The sequence below is a fragment of the Lonchura striata genome, chromosome Z (assembly GCF_050655825.1).
Source record: "Lonchura striata isolate lonStrDom1 chromosome Z, ASM5065582v1, whole genome shotgun sequence".
In the NCBI taxonomy this organism is placed as follows: domain Eukaryota; kingdom Metazoa; phylum Chordata; class Aves; order Passeriformes; family Estrildidae; genus Lonchura; species Lonchura striata.
The window spans coordinates 65,679,749-65,693,002 of record NC_140740.1 but is presented as its reverse complement, the minus strand read 5'-3'; the positions used below and the strand labels follow the sequence as shown (position 1 = coordinate 65,693,002).

Sequence of the window (13,254 nt, the reverse complement as noted above, 5' to 3'; positions counted from 1 at the left end):
GCTTTTCCCTCTAACTCCCATGCTTTCTTACTGATAAAAATGCTGATCCTTTTATTTTTTTTTTTTTTTCATTTTCTTAACATAAGGAACTGAAATCAGCATTTCAGGCCAACAGAACTTAGCCAAGTATTATGGACAGACACATTTTCTGCATGTTCAGAACCACCAAACAAAATTTTCAGAAAGACAGCACGGCAACATAGACCTTCATCTGAAGTGGAGACAGACACTTCAGAATACTGTGATTAAAAGAAGTAGATTATAATTACTACACATGCAGAGGTACGGTTCAAAAACACCTTCTCTCCAGGTTTAAAACAAACACATAGAGATTTCAAGAAACAGCCATGAAATGATGCACTTAAAATAGTCATATCTGTTTACAAATTCAAGTTGCTACTTGGTGGAAACTGGATTTCTGCAACATGTCCCCAAGATACAATCTAATACTAAAACTTATCCTGCGGTAGGTCTACTTTCCAATTACTAGAAGTAGGCATACAAGGTATATAATTAGTTATGACACTGGGACAGGCATACATGTTTCAACACAGACAGAGCTCTGAACAAAGTTTTTGGCAGTATATGACAGAAGACTTAAATTGAAAGCTCAAAGGCAGGGTATAGTGTATTATAGAAAAAAAAAATAAACCACCCTGTAACTTAAAAAGTTCTCACACCAAATGATTTTTAAAGGTATGAGCATATTCAGCTGAAACACCCTTCATAAGCTGGAGAGAAAAAAAAATATTGCCCTGAAGCACCAAAATAGGCTATATTACAAATTAAGAAAAAGAAACTCAATCCTTTGAATGGTTTCTTTTCTTTCAGTGAAAGGGTGTAATTCTTCCCTAAAGACTACATTATGACAAAACATTTATATAAATCAAAGAAGATTTCTTTAATGACTGTGGGCATGGGATCTTAAATCTGGGATGAAACACCAAATTCTATCAATTCTAAAATAAATTAGGCAAGGATTATACAAGTAGTACTTATCTTGGCATTAGAAAAGAAAAAAAAAAGAAAATAAAAGAGAAATTAACATTACTGTCAAAGACATATCATCAACATGCTTTCAAGCAGCAGTTTGGAAAGGCCTTTAGCACAACTTCAGAATAAGTGAGTTCTGAGAAGTTCAATTAGGCATCTAGCTTCTAAATGTTTTTGTTTAAGCAACCAACAAGACACTAAATGAGATATAATGGCAGTGTCCATATGGATTAACGTTATGGATGTCTTGCTTGATTCTACAGAAAGAATTAGACTTCAGCTAGTTTGAATAAGCTTCCTCAGATGTTTAAAACAGTCCTCTTGCTCTGCTATGTTCCCTACAGACAAGTACTTTCAAGGTCATTTTTTGAACAGGATGCCCATGATTAGATATTTTGTAACAGGAAACACTGAATCTGTCTCTTTTAAAGAAATTCAAAGTCCATAAATTTGTGATGCAGATATCTTGGAAAGTACACCTTAAGCTATAATAATAGTAATTGATAGGCTTTTCCAGACTGAAAATAAGCTAGTATTTTCATAAGACACAGTAGTAATTTTTTTTGCTTTCCTATGTTTATAAAACCGCTTACATATTCTCAATTACACAAATAAAGCAGATAATCAATTTTGGTAACTATCTTATAGAACACAAGAGCATAACATTTCACACCCTCAGACAAACTTTGGGCAGAAAACCACACTGTCTTTCTAAAATGAATGTAGTAATGCTACCTCCATCCTCTTAGATTAACATTACTTAGAGCGCTGATGCAGCATTGTTGGCAGAAATATTTCTTTTGTCAGCATATACCATGTGCTATCTAAACAAAATCTGACAATAACTCTCTTCTCCCTGCTTCAGATACTTAACAAAAAACCTGGCCCTTGCCAAATACTTGGAAACAGTGTGCCTCTGATATCACACATGAAGTTCATATGAGGAAAGAAATAAACTTTTCAAAGATATTAAGAGCTCACAGTATCAGTTTGTCTATTCCTTCTGAAGCTGAAAGCGTTAAATGCTTGTTCATTGGCTACAATTGTGATAATAGGGCTAACACAGCACTTAAGATTAAACCATACAAGTCTTCCTCAGTTAAAACTAGTACTTTTACATCATCCAAGCAACAGTTTACTTAACAACCTGCACACAATCTGGGTGGACCACATTCATCACCAGTTCAATTCATGAATATAACAAGAAGTAAAATAGATTAATTTTGGGGAAGTAAGAAGTAAAGTTGGCAGCATGTGAGTACACTCAAAAGTATCAACTTGTGTTAGCCTTCTCTAAACTGTGTCCACCTCAGCAATTAGACTTTTACTTCTCAATCTTAGAAACAACAGTTTTCCATAACTAGCTACATCTCAAGAGGTAGAAAGTCTATCTTGGATACTTTGTGAACGATACTGCATTCAAAAGGCACTGGTGCATTTCTAGTGCTATAAGTAAGTAAAATCATAATGCTACTATGAATAAATACAAAGATACTACGATTCAGTGCACTCCAGAGCTACAGTTCACCTCAGGAAAACACATAATAACATCAAGCATTGCACTAATAAACTAGACCAAATTTTTGCTAAGAAAGTTCAGACCAGATGAACTGTGAGGTCCTTACAACCCAGAATTCTGTGACTATAAAGTTCATTCATAGATTTTGGTCTATTTAAGAGAGACTTGTATTTTTCAAATATTACAGTATACTACAGAATTACATTGTTATCCACATTTCCTTTCTTCACAATCAACATATGCTACAGATGATAGTATTATGCAGACCATATATTTACTGATATGTATTTGATTGAAGGGTTTTTAACTCTGCAGCTATCACTTACAATAAAATTGCTCCCCTATTTCAGTTCTTACAAGTTGCCACACTATAAGGATTATTTGACTTCTGATCCAAACTATGTTTTTTCCTCAGCTCTATGAGGTTTTGGATAATTAGCATGGTGACTCAGATACTATTCACAGAGTGTCTGTCTTTAGCATGACATTAAAAAAGCCTCTTGAAAATATACCATGATTCAAGCTACCATGATCTCTTCAGAACACAATGCTAATACCATGGCCCTACTGTTTTCCAGCTCTGATAATTATGAATGGACACTAAACTCATGAAAGCCAAAGGCAAAACACCCATGAACTACTTGAAAACAATTATACAAAGAAAGGACCATCAGGGTGTATGAGCTGGCTTGTGGCACACATCACTTAAACTTACCAGCACTGAAAGTAAGATAAATTCCATATAACCAGGATAGTACAAATGACTACAAATTACTTTTTCAAGTCAATGTGGGATCTGATATTGACTACCTTGCTGAGTGAGGATCTGTTTCATCAGTTCACTCTATTAAATAAACTCCAGATGAAGTTTGTTCACTCCTTAACTGTCACAATATATGCCATGTTTCTTTCTGAGTCAGGTCCTAGAATGATACATGGCTTAGGTCTATAATTCAAGTTTGCAACATATATTCTTGAAATTTTGGGATGAAATTTCAATAAGCTTGGTAAGATAGATTTTTAAGTACTGAGGGCCAACAATGAGTACAGCAAAAACCATCTAACAGAACACTAAGTTCTTCCACTGAAATTATTTAATACCTCAAAGTCACCAATCTTGCCTGAAATCAATTTCAATAACACTTGTCTCCCTTTCCATACCTATCCCCATGACTGGCAATAGTGCAATTATATGAATGGTAGTAAAAGAAGCTATCTGTTAAGTAACATAGTGAAATTTCAGCTGAGCTTCCATTATCCTTCACATAACTTATTAACCACTATGCATTTTCCCACTGTGGCACTACATCTTGTCAACATCTGATATTTGCCATTATTTTATTTGCAGCCTCAGTTTTAAATATTAATTTTTCCAAGACTGTCTTACTAAGAACAATAAGTTCCTAAAATTTTCACAGTCATGAAGCTTTTTCACAGAAAATACAGAGATACTTTCTGTAACATAACAAAAACTAACCAAACATACAGCGTATGAAAATGTTCCCATGACAATATAATCACAGTGTATTTCAATGTACTTTTATAATACCGACAGAACCCAGGATAAAAGGAATGAAGACCCTCTTTTGCAAGCCAATGTAATGCCAGTTTTGGTTATTCTTCTTTCATAATGTATTAAAAATGTTATCCTTTTTATGAAATAATGCCATAATAAATAGAAGTCATCAGATTTCTTAGAGGAGAGAAGATCCTGAAAATAGGAAAAAAATCTACAAGAGTTTTTTTTTACAAATCCCATTCAATAGTGATGTCAAGACAAAATATCCACAAGAGTTGGCCCTTCATAGAATTAGAGAGCTATCAGAGGCTTGGTTGTTAGCAGGTCTCATTATCATTTCTATAATATAATAATTATAGATATGCATAAAATCTAATATACTGTAATATATAATACTATAAGACACAGCATCACAATTCTGGCTTTGGTTTAAGTAATGACTGAAAACTTATTAAAATCACAGAATAGTATAACTCTATATCTTAAAGAAAACTCAGTGAGAAGGTTGAGAAAGAGGGTTTACAATATTCAGAAAAGATAAGGAAGCTGGAGAATAATGAAAATAAAATAAGAAATGCAAAACTCCAAACAGAAACCAGTGTTTACTAGAATTTACTTCTAAGATTAAAGGGATAGTTGGTTTCCCTTTTAACAGGATAGTAATTTTCAGACAATTTTTAGAATTGATGCATATCTTACTTTTACTCAAGAACAAGAACTAGGCAAAAAGCTTTCCTGGTAGCAAAATTCCCATACAGAAAAAAAAAAAAAAAATATATATATATATATGTATGTATGTATGTATGTATGTATGTATGTATATATGTATATATGTATATCTGAATTAAAATCATGAAATTGATTGGTAAGGTTGGAAGGGACCACCAAAGAGGTCATTAACCAGCCTGCTCAAGCATAGTCATCTCAGAGCACATGGCACAGATTTGCATCCTGATGCAAATAGGGAGACTCCATAACATTGATGGGCAATCTGTGTCAGTGCTCTTTCACTGCACAGTAAAGAATTTCTTCCTCATGTTCAAATAGAACTTCCTGGGAATCAGTTTCTGCATATTCCCCCTTGTCCTATTCCTAGGCAGCACCAAGCAGAACCTGAATCCATAATTTTGACACCCTCCCTTCAGACACTTGTATGCTCTATGAGGTCCCCACACAGATGTCCCTTCTCTGAACAGGCCCAGTTCCTGCAGCCTGTCCTGATAAACAGATGCTGCAGTCCCATCTTTGCCACTCTCCATTGGACCTACTCCAGTAGCTCCATGTCTCTCCTGCACTGAGGATCTCAGAATTGGATGCAGAGCCCCTGACGTAGGGGTAATATCTGAATGCATGTATGTACTGCATCCATACAATCTGTTTGAGTATAGGTATGTATTTTTTGTGTATATTTATATACATAATGAATTTATAAGGAAACACTGTGTATGCAATTACCATAATGTATTGTATAGACACATACAAACACACAAAGAAGAAAGTTGCAGCAGATTTTCTGAAAGTTTTTCCTTCTACTCCATCTGCATCTCACCTTTCTATACTGGCCACTGGTCAGTTTATAACAGAGTATTAAAATGCTTTTTGAAATAAATTTGCATTCAATTTAAACAACAAATCAAAATCATTCTTTCAATATGTAAAATAAAAAAACATACATATTTAGTACTAGCAAGAACCCTCTGTCAATGAGTCTGAAATATGCTAGCACACTGGAACACACTGGGAGTCTTAAGGAGATGAGACAGGAATGTCTAAGGCAGTAATGAGCAACAGGGAGACACCAGGGAAATATCTCAAAGAAATTTAGAGGTGCTAAGGTTACTTGGCCAACAATCTGGCTCAAGTGCCTCCACACCAATGCATGCCCTATGGGCAGCAAACAGGAGGAGCTAGAAGTCACCGTGCTGCTAGAAAGTTATGACCAAGATGCCATTCCTGAAACTTGGTGGGATGAATCCCATTACTGGACCCTCTGGCAAACTGCCCTCGGGGACAAGGAAGCAGAACAGAGCTGGCAGATCTTTAATAAAGTCTTTCATAGAGCATAAGACCTAGTGATCCCCAGGAACAAGAATTAAGGCAAACAGGGCAAGAAATTGTACGGCAGAATAGGGCAAGCTTGGTCAAATGAAAGGGCAGGAAGGAAATGCAGTGAAGCATGGGCAAGTCTTCTTCCTGGGAAGAGCACTTGGGTGCTTATCCCAGTTGTGTAGAGATGGGGTGAAGAAGACCAAGGTGAAAGTACAGTTCTCTTTGGCAAGGCACACAAACAATCACAAAAGTTTCTACAAGTATGTTAACCAGAATGGGAAAGTCAGAGAAGGTGACAAGGAAGCTGACAAGGAAGCTGTAAAACTGGGAGCAAAGGATGAAGAGAAGGCTGAGGTGCTCAACAACTTTTTTGCCTCAGTCTCCACTGGCAACCTCTCTTGTACTTCTCGAGTGGATGGATCTCAAAACAGGGACTGTGGGAGAAAAGATCTCCTCATTTTAAGAGAAGATCAGGTTTGTGACCATCTGAGGAACATAATCACGCAGAATTTTATGGGACCTGATAAGATACATGCCACAGTGATAAGGAAATTGACTAATGTAGCTTCTAACACAGTGGCCTTCTATGATAAGTGACTACATTGCACAAGAAAAGGACCATGGATGTAATAAGGCCTCTGACACTATTTCCCACAATATTCTTTTCTCTAAATTGAAGAGATACAGATTTGGTGGATAGATTGGTGGATAAAGTGGATAAGGTGAATAAGGTGGATGATTGCCTTCAGAGGGTAGTGGTCAATGGCTCAGCATCCCAATGGACACTAGTAACAAGTGGTGTCCCACAAGAGACTATACTGGGACCAGTGTTATTTAATACCTTCATTCACTAAATCAATTACTTCAATCAATGGCACACACAGGGGAATTGAGTGCATCATCACCAAGTTTGAAGATGACACCAAGCTGAGTGATCTGACTGTTGCACCTGAAGGCCAAGATGCCATCCACAGGGTCCTGGACAAGCTTGAGGACCAAGTCCATGACAATCTCATGAAGTTCAGCAAGGCCAAGAGTAAAGTGCTGCACCTGGGTCAGGGCAAGCCCTGATACCAACACAGGCTGGAGAATTAAGGAAATTGAGGAGAGTGACTTGAGGGAACTTAGATGGCAGAAAAGCTGGACATAAACTGGAAATGTGTGCTTGCATTCCAAGAAACCAACTGTGTTCTGGGCTGTATCCAAAGCAGTGTGGCCAGCAGGACCAGAGAGGGGATTCCTTCCCTCTGCTCTGTTGAGCAGATTCCTTCCCTCTGCTCCTCTACCTTCAGGGCTGCATCCAGCTCTGGGGTCCCAGCACAGGACAGACATGGACCTGTTGGAGCATATCCAAAGGAGGGCCACCAAGGCCCTTCATTATAGGGATGGAGCATCTCTCCTATGAGGAAAGGCTGATAGAACTAGGATATGTCCTAGTCAGCTGGGGAAGAGAAGGTTTTCGGGTGACCTAATTGTGGTCTTCTAATACCTGAAGGGAGCTTACAGGAAAGATTAAGAGAGACTTTTCACATAGAAATGTTAGAGGAATGGCTTCTAAAGGAAAGGGAATAGGTTTAGATAGGTATTACAGTGAAATTCTTTACTGTGAGAGAGGTGAGGCACTGGAACAGCTTGGCAATTTGTAGATGTCCTACATCTGAAAGTGTTCAAGGCCAGGTTGGATGGGGTTTTGAGCAATATGGTCTACTGAGAGGTGTCCCTGCCCAAGTTGCAGGTGGGGTGCCTGGAACTAGACAACTTCAGAGTCCCTTACAACCCAAACCATTATGTGATTTTATGATTTTGCTTGTTATGAGCTAAATTGGTGTTTCTTTTTTATAAACTTTTCACAACAGGAGTAAAAACAATCCTAAAAACTAATTTAATATAACTGAAGTCTAAAAGTGAATAGTTGTATCCCTCACATCCCTAAGGCTTAACTCTAGAAAGGTGAGGAAAAGAGTAGCTCTCTTCACCACTCAGGGAGTTTCTCTCTTGAAATTGTTTGATCTACTGTAATTAGGTTCTTTGTGAATGTGGCAACTGCTACATGAGAAGAGTGATTTTTTTTTGACCCTTCATGTTTGACAATGGGAAGACAGTAACTGCCTCTGTGTTCCACAGGTTTATCTAACAGACTCACAAATCCTCTGCAGAGCCTAGAAGCTTCCATGCATGGAACTCACAAATTATACAAAACTCATCCCACCATACTTCCCACACCTGTGAATCATTTAGCAGAAAAAGTACCATTCAATTCCACATACAAGTAACACATGGGAACAGTAAAATTGTGCATAGTTGGAAAGATGCAAGCCTCTTGTCCTGCTGCTAGGGTGACTAGAGATAAAAGCCTGACAGGTTCTTCCAGCATTATAAAATCAGTCTCACCCACCACCTTCCCTGCTCTCACCAGCATCACAGAGTCTATTATTCACCTGTTATATTTAAAAGACTACTACTAGAGTATTCACAAAGGCTGTCCATCAATCTGCAAGAGATGGAGAACAGTTTCTTCCCATTTTCTCACTCCAAGCAAAATCACAAAATCACTCCCATCCCTGCTACTGTCAAACTGACCCCATCATTGCAAAAGTGTCTGCTCAGGAATTGAAGAAATTCTTGCTTATGATGAATCATCTGGTATCACAAATCCCTTAAGTAGACCAACTGATAAATAAAATAAAAATTGATACACAAACTGATATACAAACTAGTATGAGTTACATGTAGATAAGAGGAAATAGAGAATATTGTAACCTACATTCCAATGGCAAAAGTTAATAAATAAGCGTAGTTTAAGCAAACAAACAGAAACCTTTATATCACACATCACTTATCTGATATAACTGCCTGTTTGTACTCTCTTTCTGTCTTACCATGTGAATTACATTAGCTTAGACTTAAATTCACTTAGAAGGTTTTAGTTACATAGCACACATGATTTTACACATTGCTTTTTAATATTTCCACCAAAGTGAGAGGAAAATCTTAATGCCAGTTTGTGTACTGAAAAACATAAATTACTCAGCCTCTCCACATTGCTTATATAATCACTTAGCCAACTGGCTGGTAGTGTCATTTATTTTGATCAGGCATATTTAATGGGATATCAGAAACAAGGTATCTTCAAAAGCTGGCTCAAAGTACAGCTGCTAAATGAAATATAGTCATAGCCTAGCACAAAAGTTGAAAGTGTGCACTTTTACTAATGTAGTATTTGGGTTTTTTTTCCCTAATTCTTTGCATCTCTATCAGAACAACAAAACACTTTCCAAAATGCTTTCTAGGATTCTGTAGGTAATCTCATTCTGGAAAGCTAAGTATTACCAGTAGACTTTTAGAAGCATAAAATTGGCATCAGAACAGTATAAAAACACTGCTTAACTGTATTGTAGACTCGAAATCACTGTCCATAATAATAACTTTTCAAACATACAGATGAGGTATATGCCCACTGGATTAGTATTAGGAATATACCTGCAACTGCACAGTGAAATGAATACGAAAACCCATCTTTAATAAAGTTGACAGACTGCCACAACAAAGTCAATAGAGTTAGGCCAGTAAGAGTCTACTGAAACAACTAAAAAAGTGATTACATAGCAATGAAATTTTACATGCCTTAACAATAAAGAGCGAAAAAGCACTTTCAGGAAAATATTTCCTTTCATTCAAAAATGGCACTAATCAGGAGTTCCAAATTAATTTATGTTAAATTTATTATATCTCAATTCAGTTTCAAAGTAGTTTCATTGCAAAAAAAGTCACCGGGCTAGTTACAGTAAAAAGAAGTAGTTTATCATGCTGAGCACATCCTTCAAATGTCAAATGCTACATTTCAACAAGAAAATTTATTTGATTCCTAACTGGCCCTTTCATCTTTGATTTGGAAACCATGTTGTAAGTTTTAGACTCATCAAAGCTAAAATCAGTCTAGTAATGAAAGGATCTTTTAAACGAAGGGCACTTTTATATTTGCTCTAGATCAGGTCTCAAGATTTTTTTCATTTAAATACTTCTCAAATTCAAATCACAAATTACAAAGGCTTCTCTTCTAATTTCAGATAAATAGAATTAAGTATCAGCATTAAAAATGTTTCCAGTGTTTGAACAAGAAAAATAAAAAGACTATTTTTGCTGAATTTTCTCTTGAACATATTTTTCTTTTGATGCACTTGTTCCTACAATCAGCTATTATACTGCTGGTCACTTTGGATTCTGTGTTCTAAATTACAGCAAAAGGTGCAGTCAGGCTTTACTTCTTTAATGTCAAAAATATAAAGAACTAGAAAGCACAGAATTCCTATTAATAAACTATAACCTCTCATACTTTCATATTAATCCAAAATGTTTATCTGAAATAAGGAAGTTTTAAAGAATTCTCCTGTAGCCCACTAGATTTATAATCTTCAAAATTCTCTTAGCATGCTATGAAAAGTGCAAAGGAGGTGACTAGACTCTATTCAACAGATTCCTAAAACTTTAACTCCACTGGTTTCAGTGACTTTACTCCCACTTCCAACCTTGTTGTGAATAGAAGCAATATGAGATCCTAATGTTCTACACAGAACAAAGAAGAATTATTAAAATTATAGCTGAACTATAAATCTATAGGTTTAATTTTGTTTTGACCAAAATCTCCTTATGAAAGTCATATGAAGTTATACATAATATTATTATAATGCTACTAATAAAAACGTAACTAAAATGCATTCTAAAAGATCAACTCCGGGGAAATCAGGAATAAGCATGTATTTTTTGCTATTATATAAGCTGAGAGCTCAGAGTTCAGTTAGATTAGGTTAACAGGATAAGACGGGCCTCCAGACACTTCAGAATCAAAACGTATGTGAATATGGCACTGGATTAAACAGAGTGCATGCCTCAGTAGAATGAGGAAGTTGTGTCACAACTAGTAATTTTGGCTCTTTGGGTAGCAAATGTAGAATAAACTGCTTAGATGCACCTAGATATTCTCAGCCAAATTTATGCCTCAGAAAAGATCGTTATAATGCTTTTACAAAATCAAGAGTGAAATTTTGAGCTTTACAAACAGGAATATTTCAAACTGTATTGCAATTAGTACTTGCAATTTTTTTTTTCAAGTAATGTGAAAGATTTGCAGGTTTTGAGCCAAAAAACAAGTAAGTAGAAACAATAGTCATAAGGGGTGTTATTGAGGGCAATTTCAAGTACACTTTAGCCTGGCAGCTTAAGAAGTGAAAAGCAACATATTTTTAAATCATAGAAAACATCTTTTCTTTGTAAATAGCACTTAAGTGAAATGAACATGATTGACAAGTACCTTGCAAGCAAGCCTTGGCAACACTTAGTGCAAATCCATCTCTTTACCGTTTTAAGAGAAATTCCTTCACAACTGTTTGTCTTTGCAATAACTCCTACAAAGCTCATTAGTGCCAGCCTTGGTTTATCCCCCATGTTGTGCATTTATCTCCGGGATGCATTATCAACATGTGGCACATGTCCTTGACATGCACAGAAGAGTTGCACCCCAGGATAGCAGCATGCATGACAATAGTGTTGACTCTTACTCCTTTATGGTTGCTGGGATGTAACTGAGAAATCTAATAACTGTGACAGTAGGCCTTTAGGTTTCTCCTTGCCTTTCCAGACAGTGAAGCTGCACAGACACTAATGAAAGGTTAAATGAATAGGAATAGCTGACAAGAGGTACAATAAAGAAGGGACTTGGTAATCCACAGACACTGAGCAGAGATCCTTGGCTCAAGCCGAGAAAGGACAGCACATCGTCAAGTCACAATATTTAAAACAGCTTGCTATACACAGAGGCTTTTGTGTCTGGGTACATGTCTGGCTTTGGAAGAAAAAAAAAAAGATACTGAAAAGAAATTTCAGCACGGGGCACTTTGGCAAATGTCAGGTCACAAAAAGGGAAAAATGTTTTTTGTTTGCTGTTATATATTTGTATTCAACAGTAAAGAGCATTGACTAAGGGCACAAATCAAAGGTTCCAAAATAATACATATTTGACAAATATAATAAAGTTGCAACACTAATTCAGTGTGATTCCAGCTGACAGCACAACGGGTGTTGTACATACACCCAGTTTCTTTTACAGCTGATAACAGTTAATAATATGCTTTGCATACCCTTTAAAATGTCCCATAGCTGAAGATTTTCTGACAGACTTAGCTTTTACAGTTTTATATACAGCAGAACAGTAGACCTAACCAATTGCAATACTCTGCAAAAACATAACTGAACTTCCAGACAGTGCACCAGACCATGGTGACTTAAAAACTTTAGTGGCTAGCTTATGGCATTTTGATTTCACTTGGCTCGTGACTTACAAATCAGCATTATGAACATTCTGGTTTTCATAACGAAAAAATAATTGCAATGCCCAGCATGGTTTTAAAACTTCTCTAGCTTTTTATAGTTTTCTACAAAAATGTGATTTATGTACATAGCAGGACATTTAAAAAAATTAAAGAAACAGAAAGAACTCTCTAAAATAACAAATCAGAAGCAAATCTGATTGTTACCTAAATTTGTGTGAGTTCTTTTTACATAAAATATTTCAAGAGAAAAGTAGTGAAATAGATGCTGCAGATGAAAAGAATTCTCTCAAAATCTTTGATTTACCTGGAATAAAGAATGTATTTACATATCTATCTGGAGTATAAAATATACATATTTATAATATGAGGTGAGAGTATTATGGGAAGTTTCTAAATGAGAGAACCTCTTTGAACAACCACATTAAATTACAGCAGAACTCCTGAGTGTACTAAGATTCTAATAATCAACAAATAAAGGATTTTACTAGCACAGCACATAATGAGAGCTACTGTGTGAGAGATAAAGGAGACAAATCTGGTACTTTATCTCACTGAATAATATAATTTACTGAAAAGGTAAATAAATTTGTCCAAAGGAATACTGCCATATGAATACTAAGCAGCAATTATGATCAATGCATTTTCAGAAAAGATATGTCAAAATTTAAGTGGGATGAGACTGACACACAGTACAAATTTTAGACATGTTTTTTATGAAGGCATGTTACATACTATTCTTCTACACTAAGTAAAAATTCCTGGCTAGATTAGGAAGTGATACACATTTCCAAAATGGCTGATATACTCTATTTGTTTTGTATTTTATGAGGAACCTTTTGTATTTCCAG

At 36.0% G+C, this 13,254-nt stretch overlaps 1 protein-coding gene across 6 annotated transcripts in view; it reads right to left on the bottom strand.

Annotated features, from left to right (window-relative positions):
* The window catches only part of BNC2 (basonuclin zinc finger protein 2), a 336,667-nt gene that overhangs the window by 316,375 nt on the left and 7,038 nt on the right, over nucleotides 1–13,254 (bottom strand). The window lies entirely within an intron of this gene.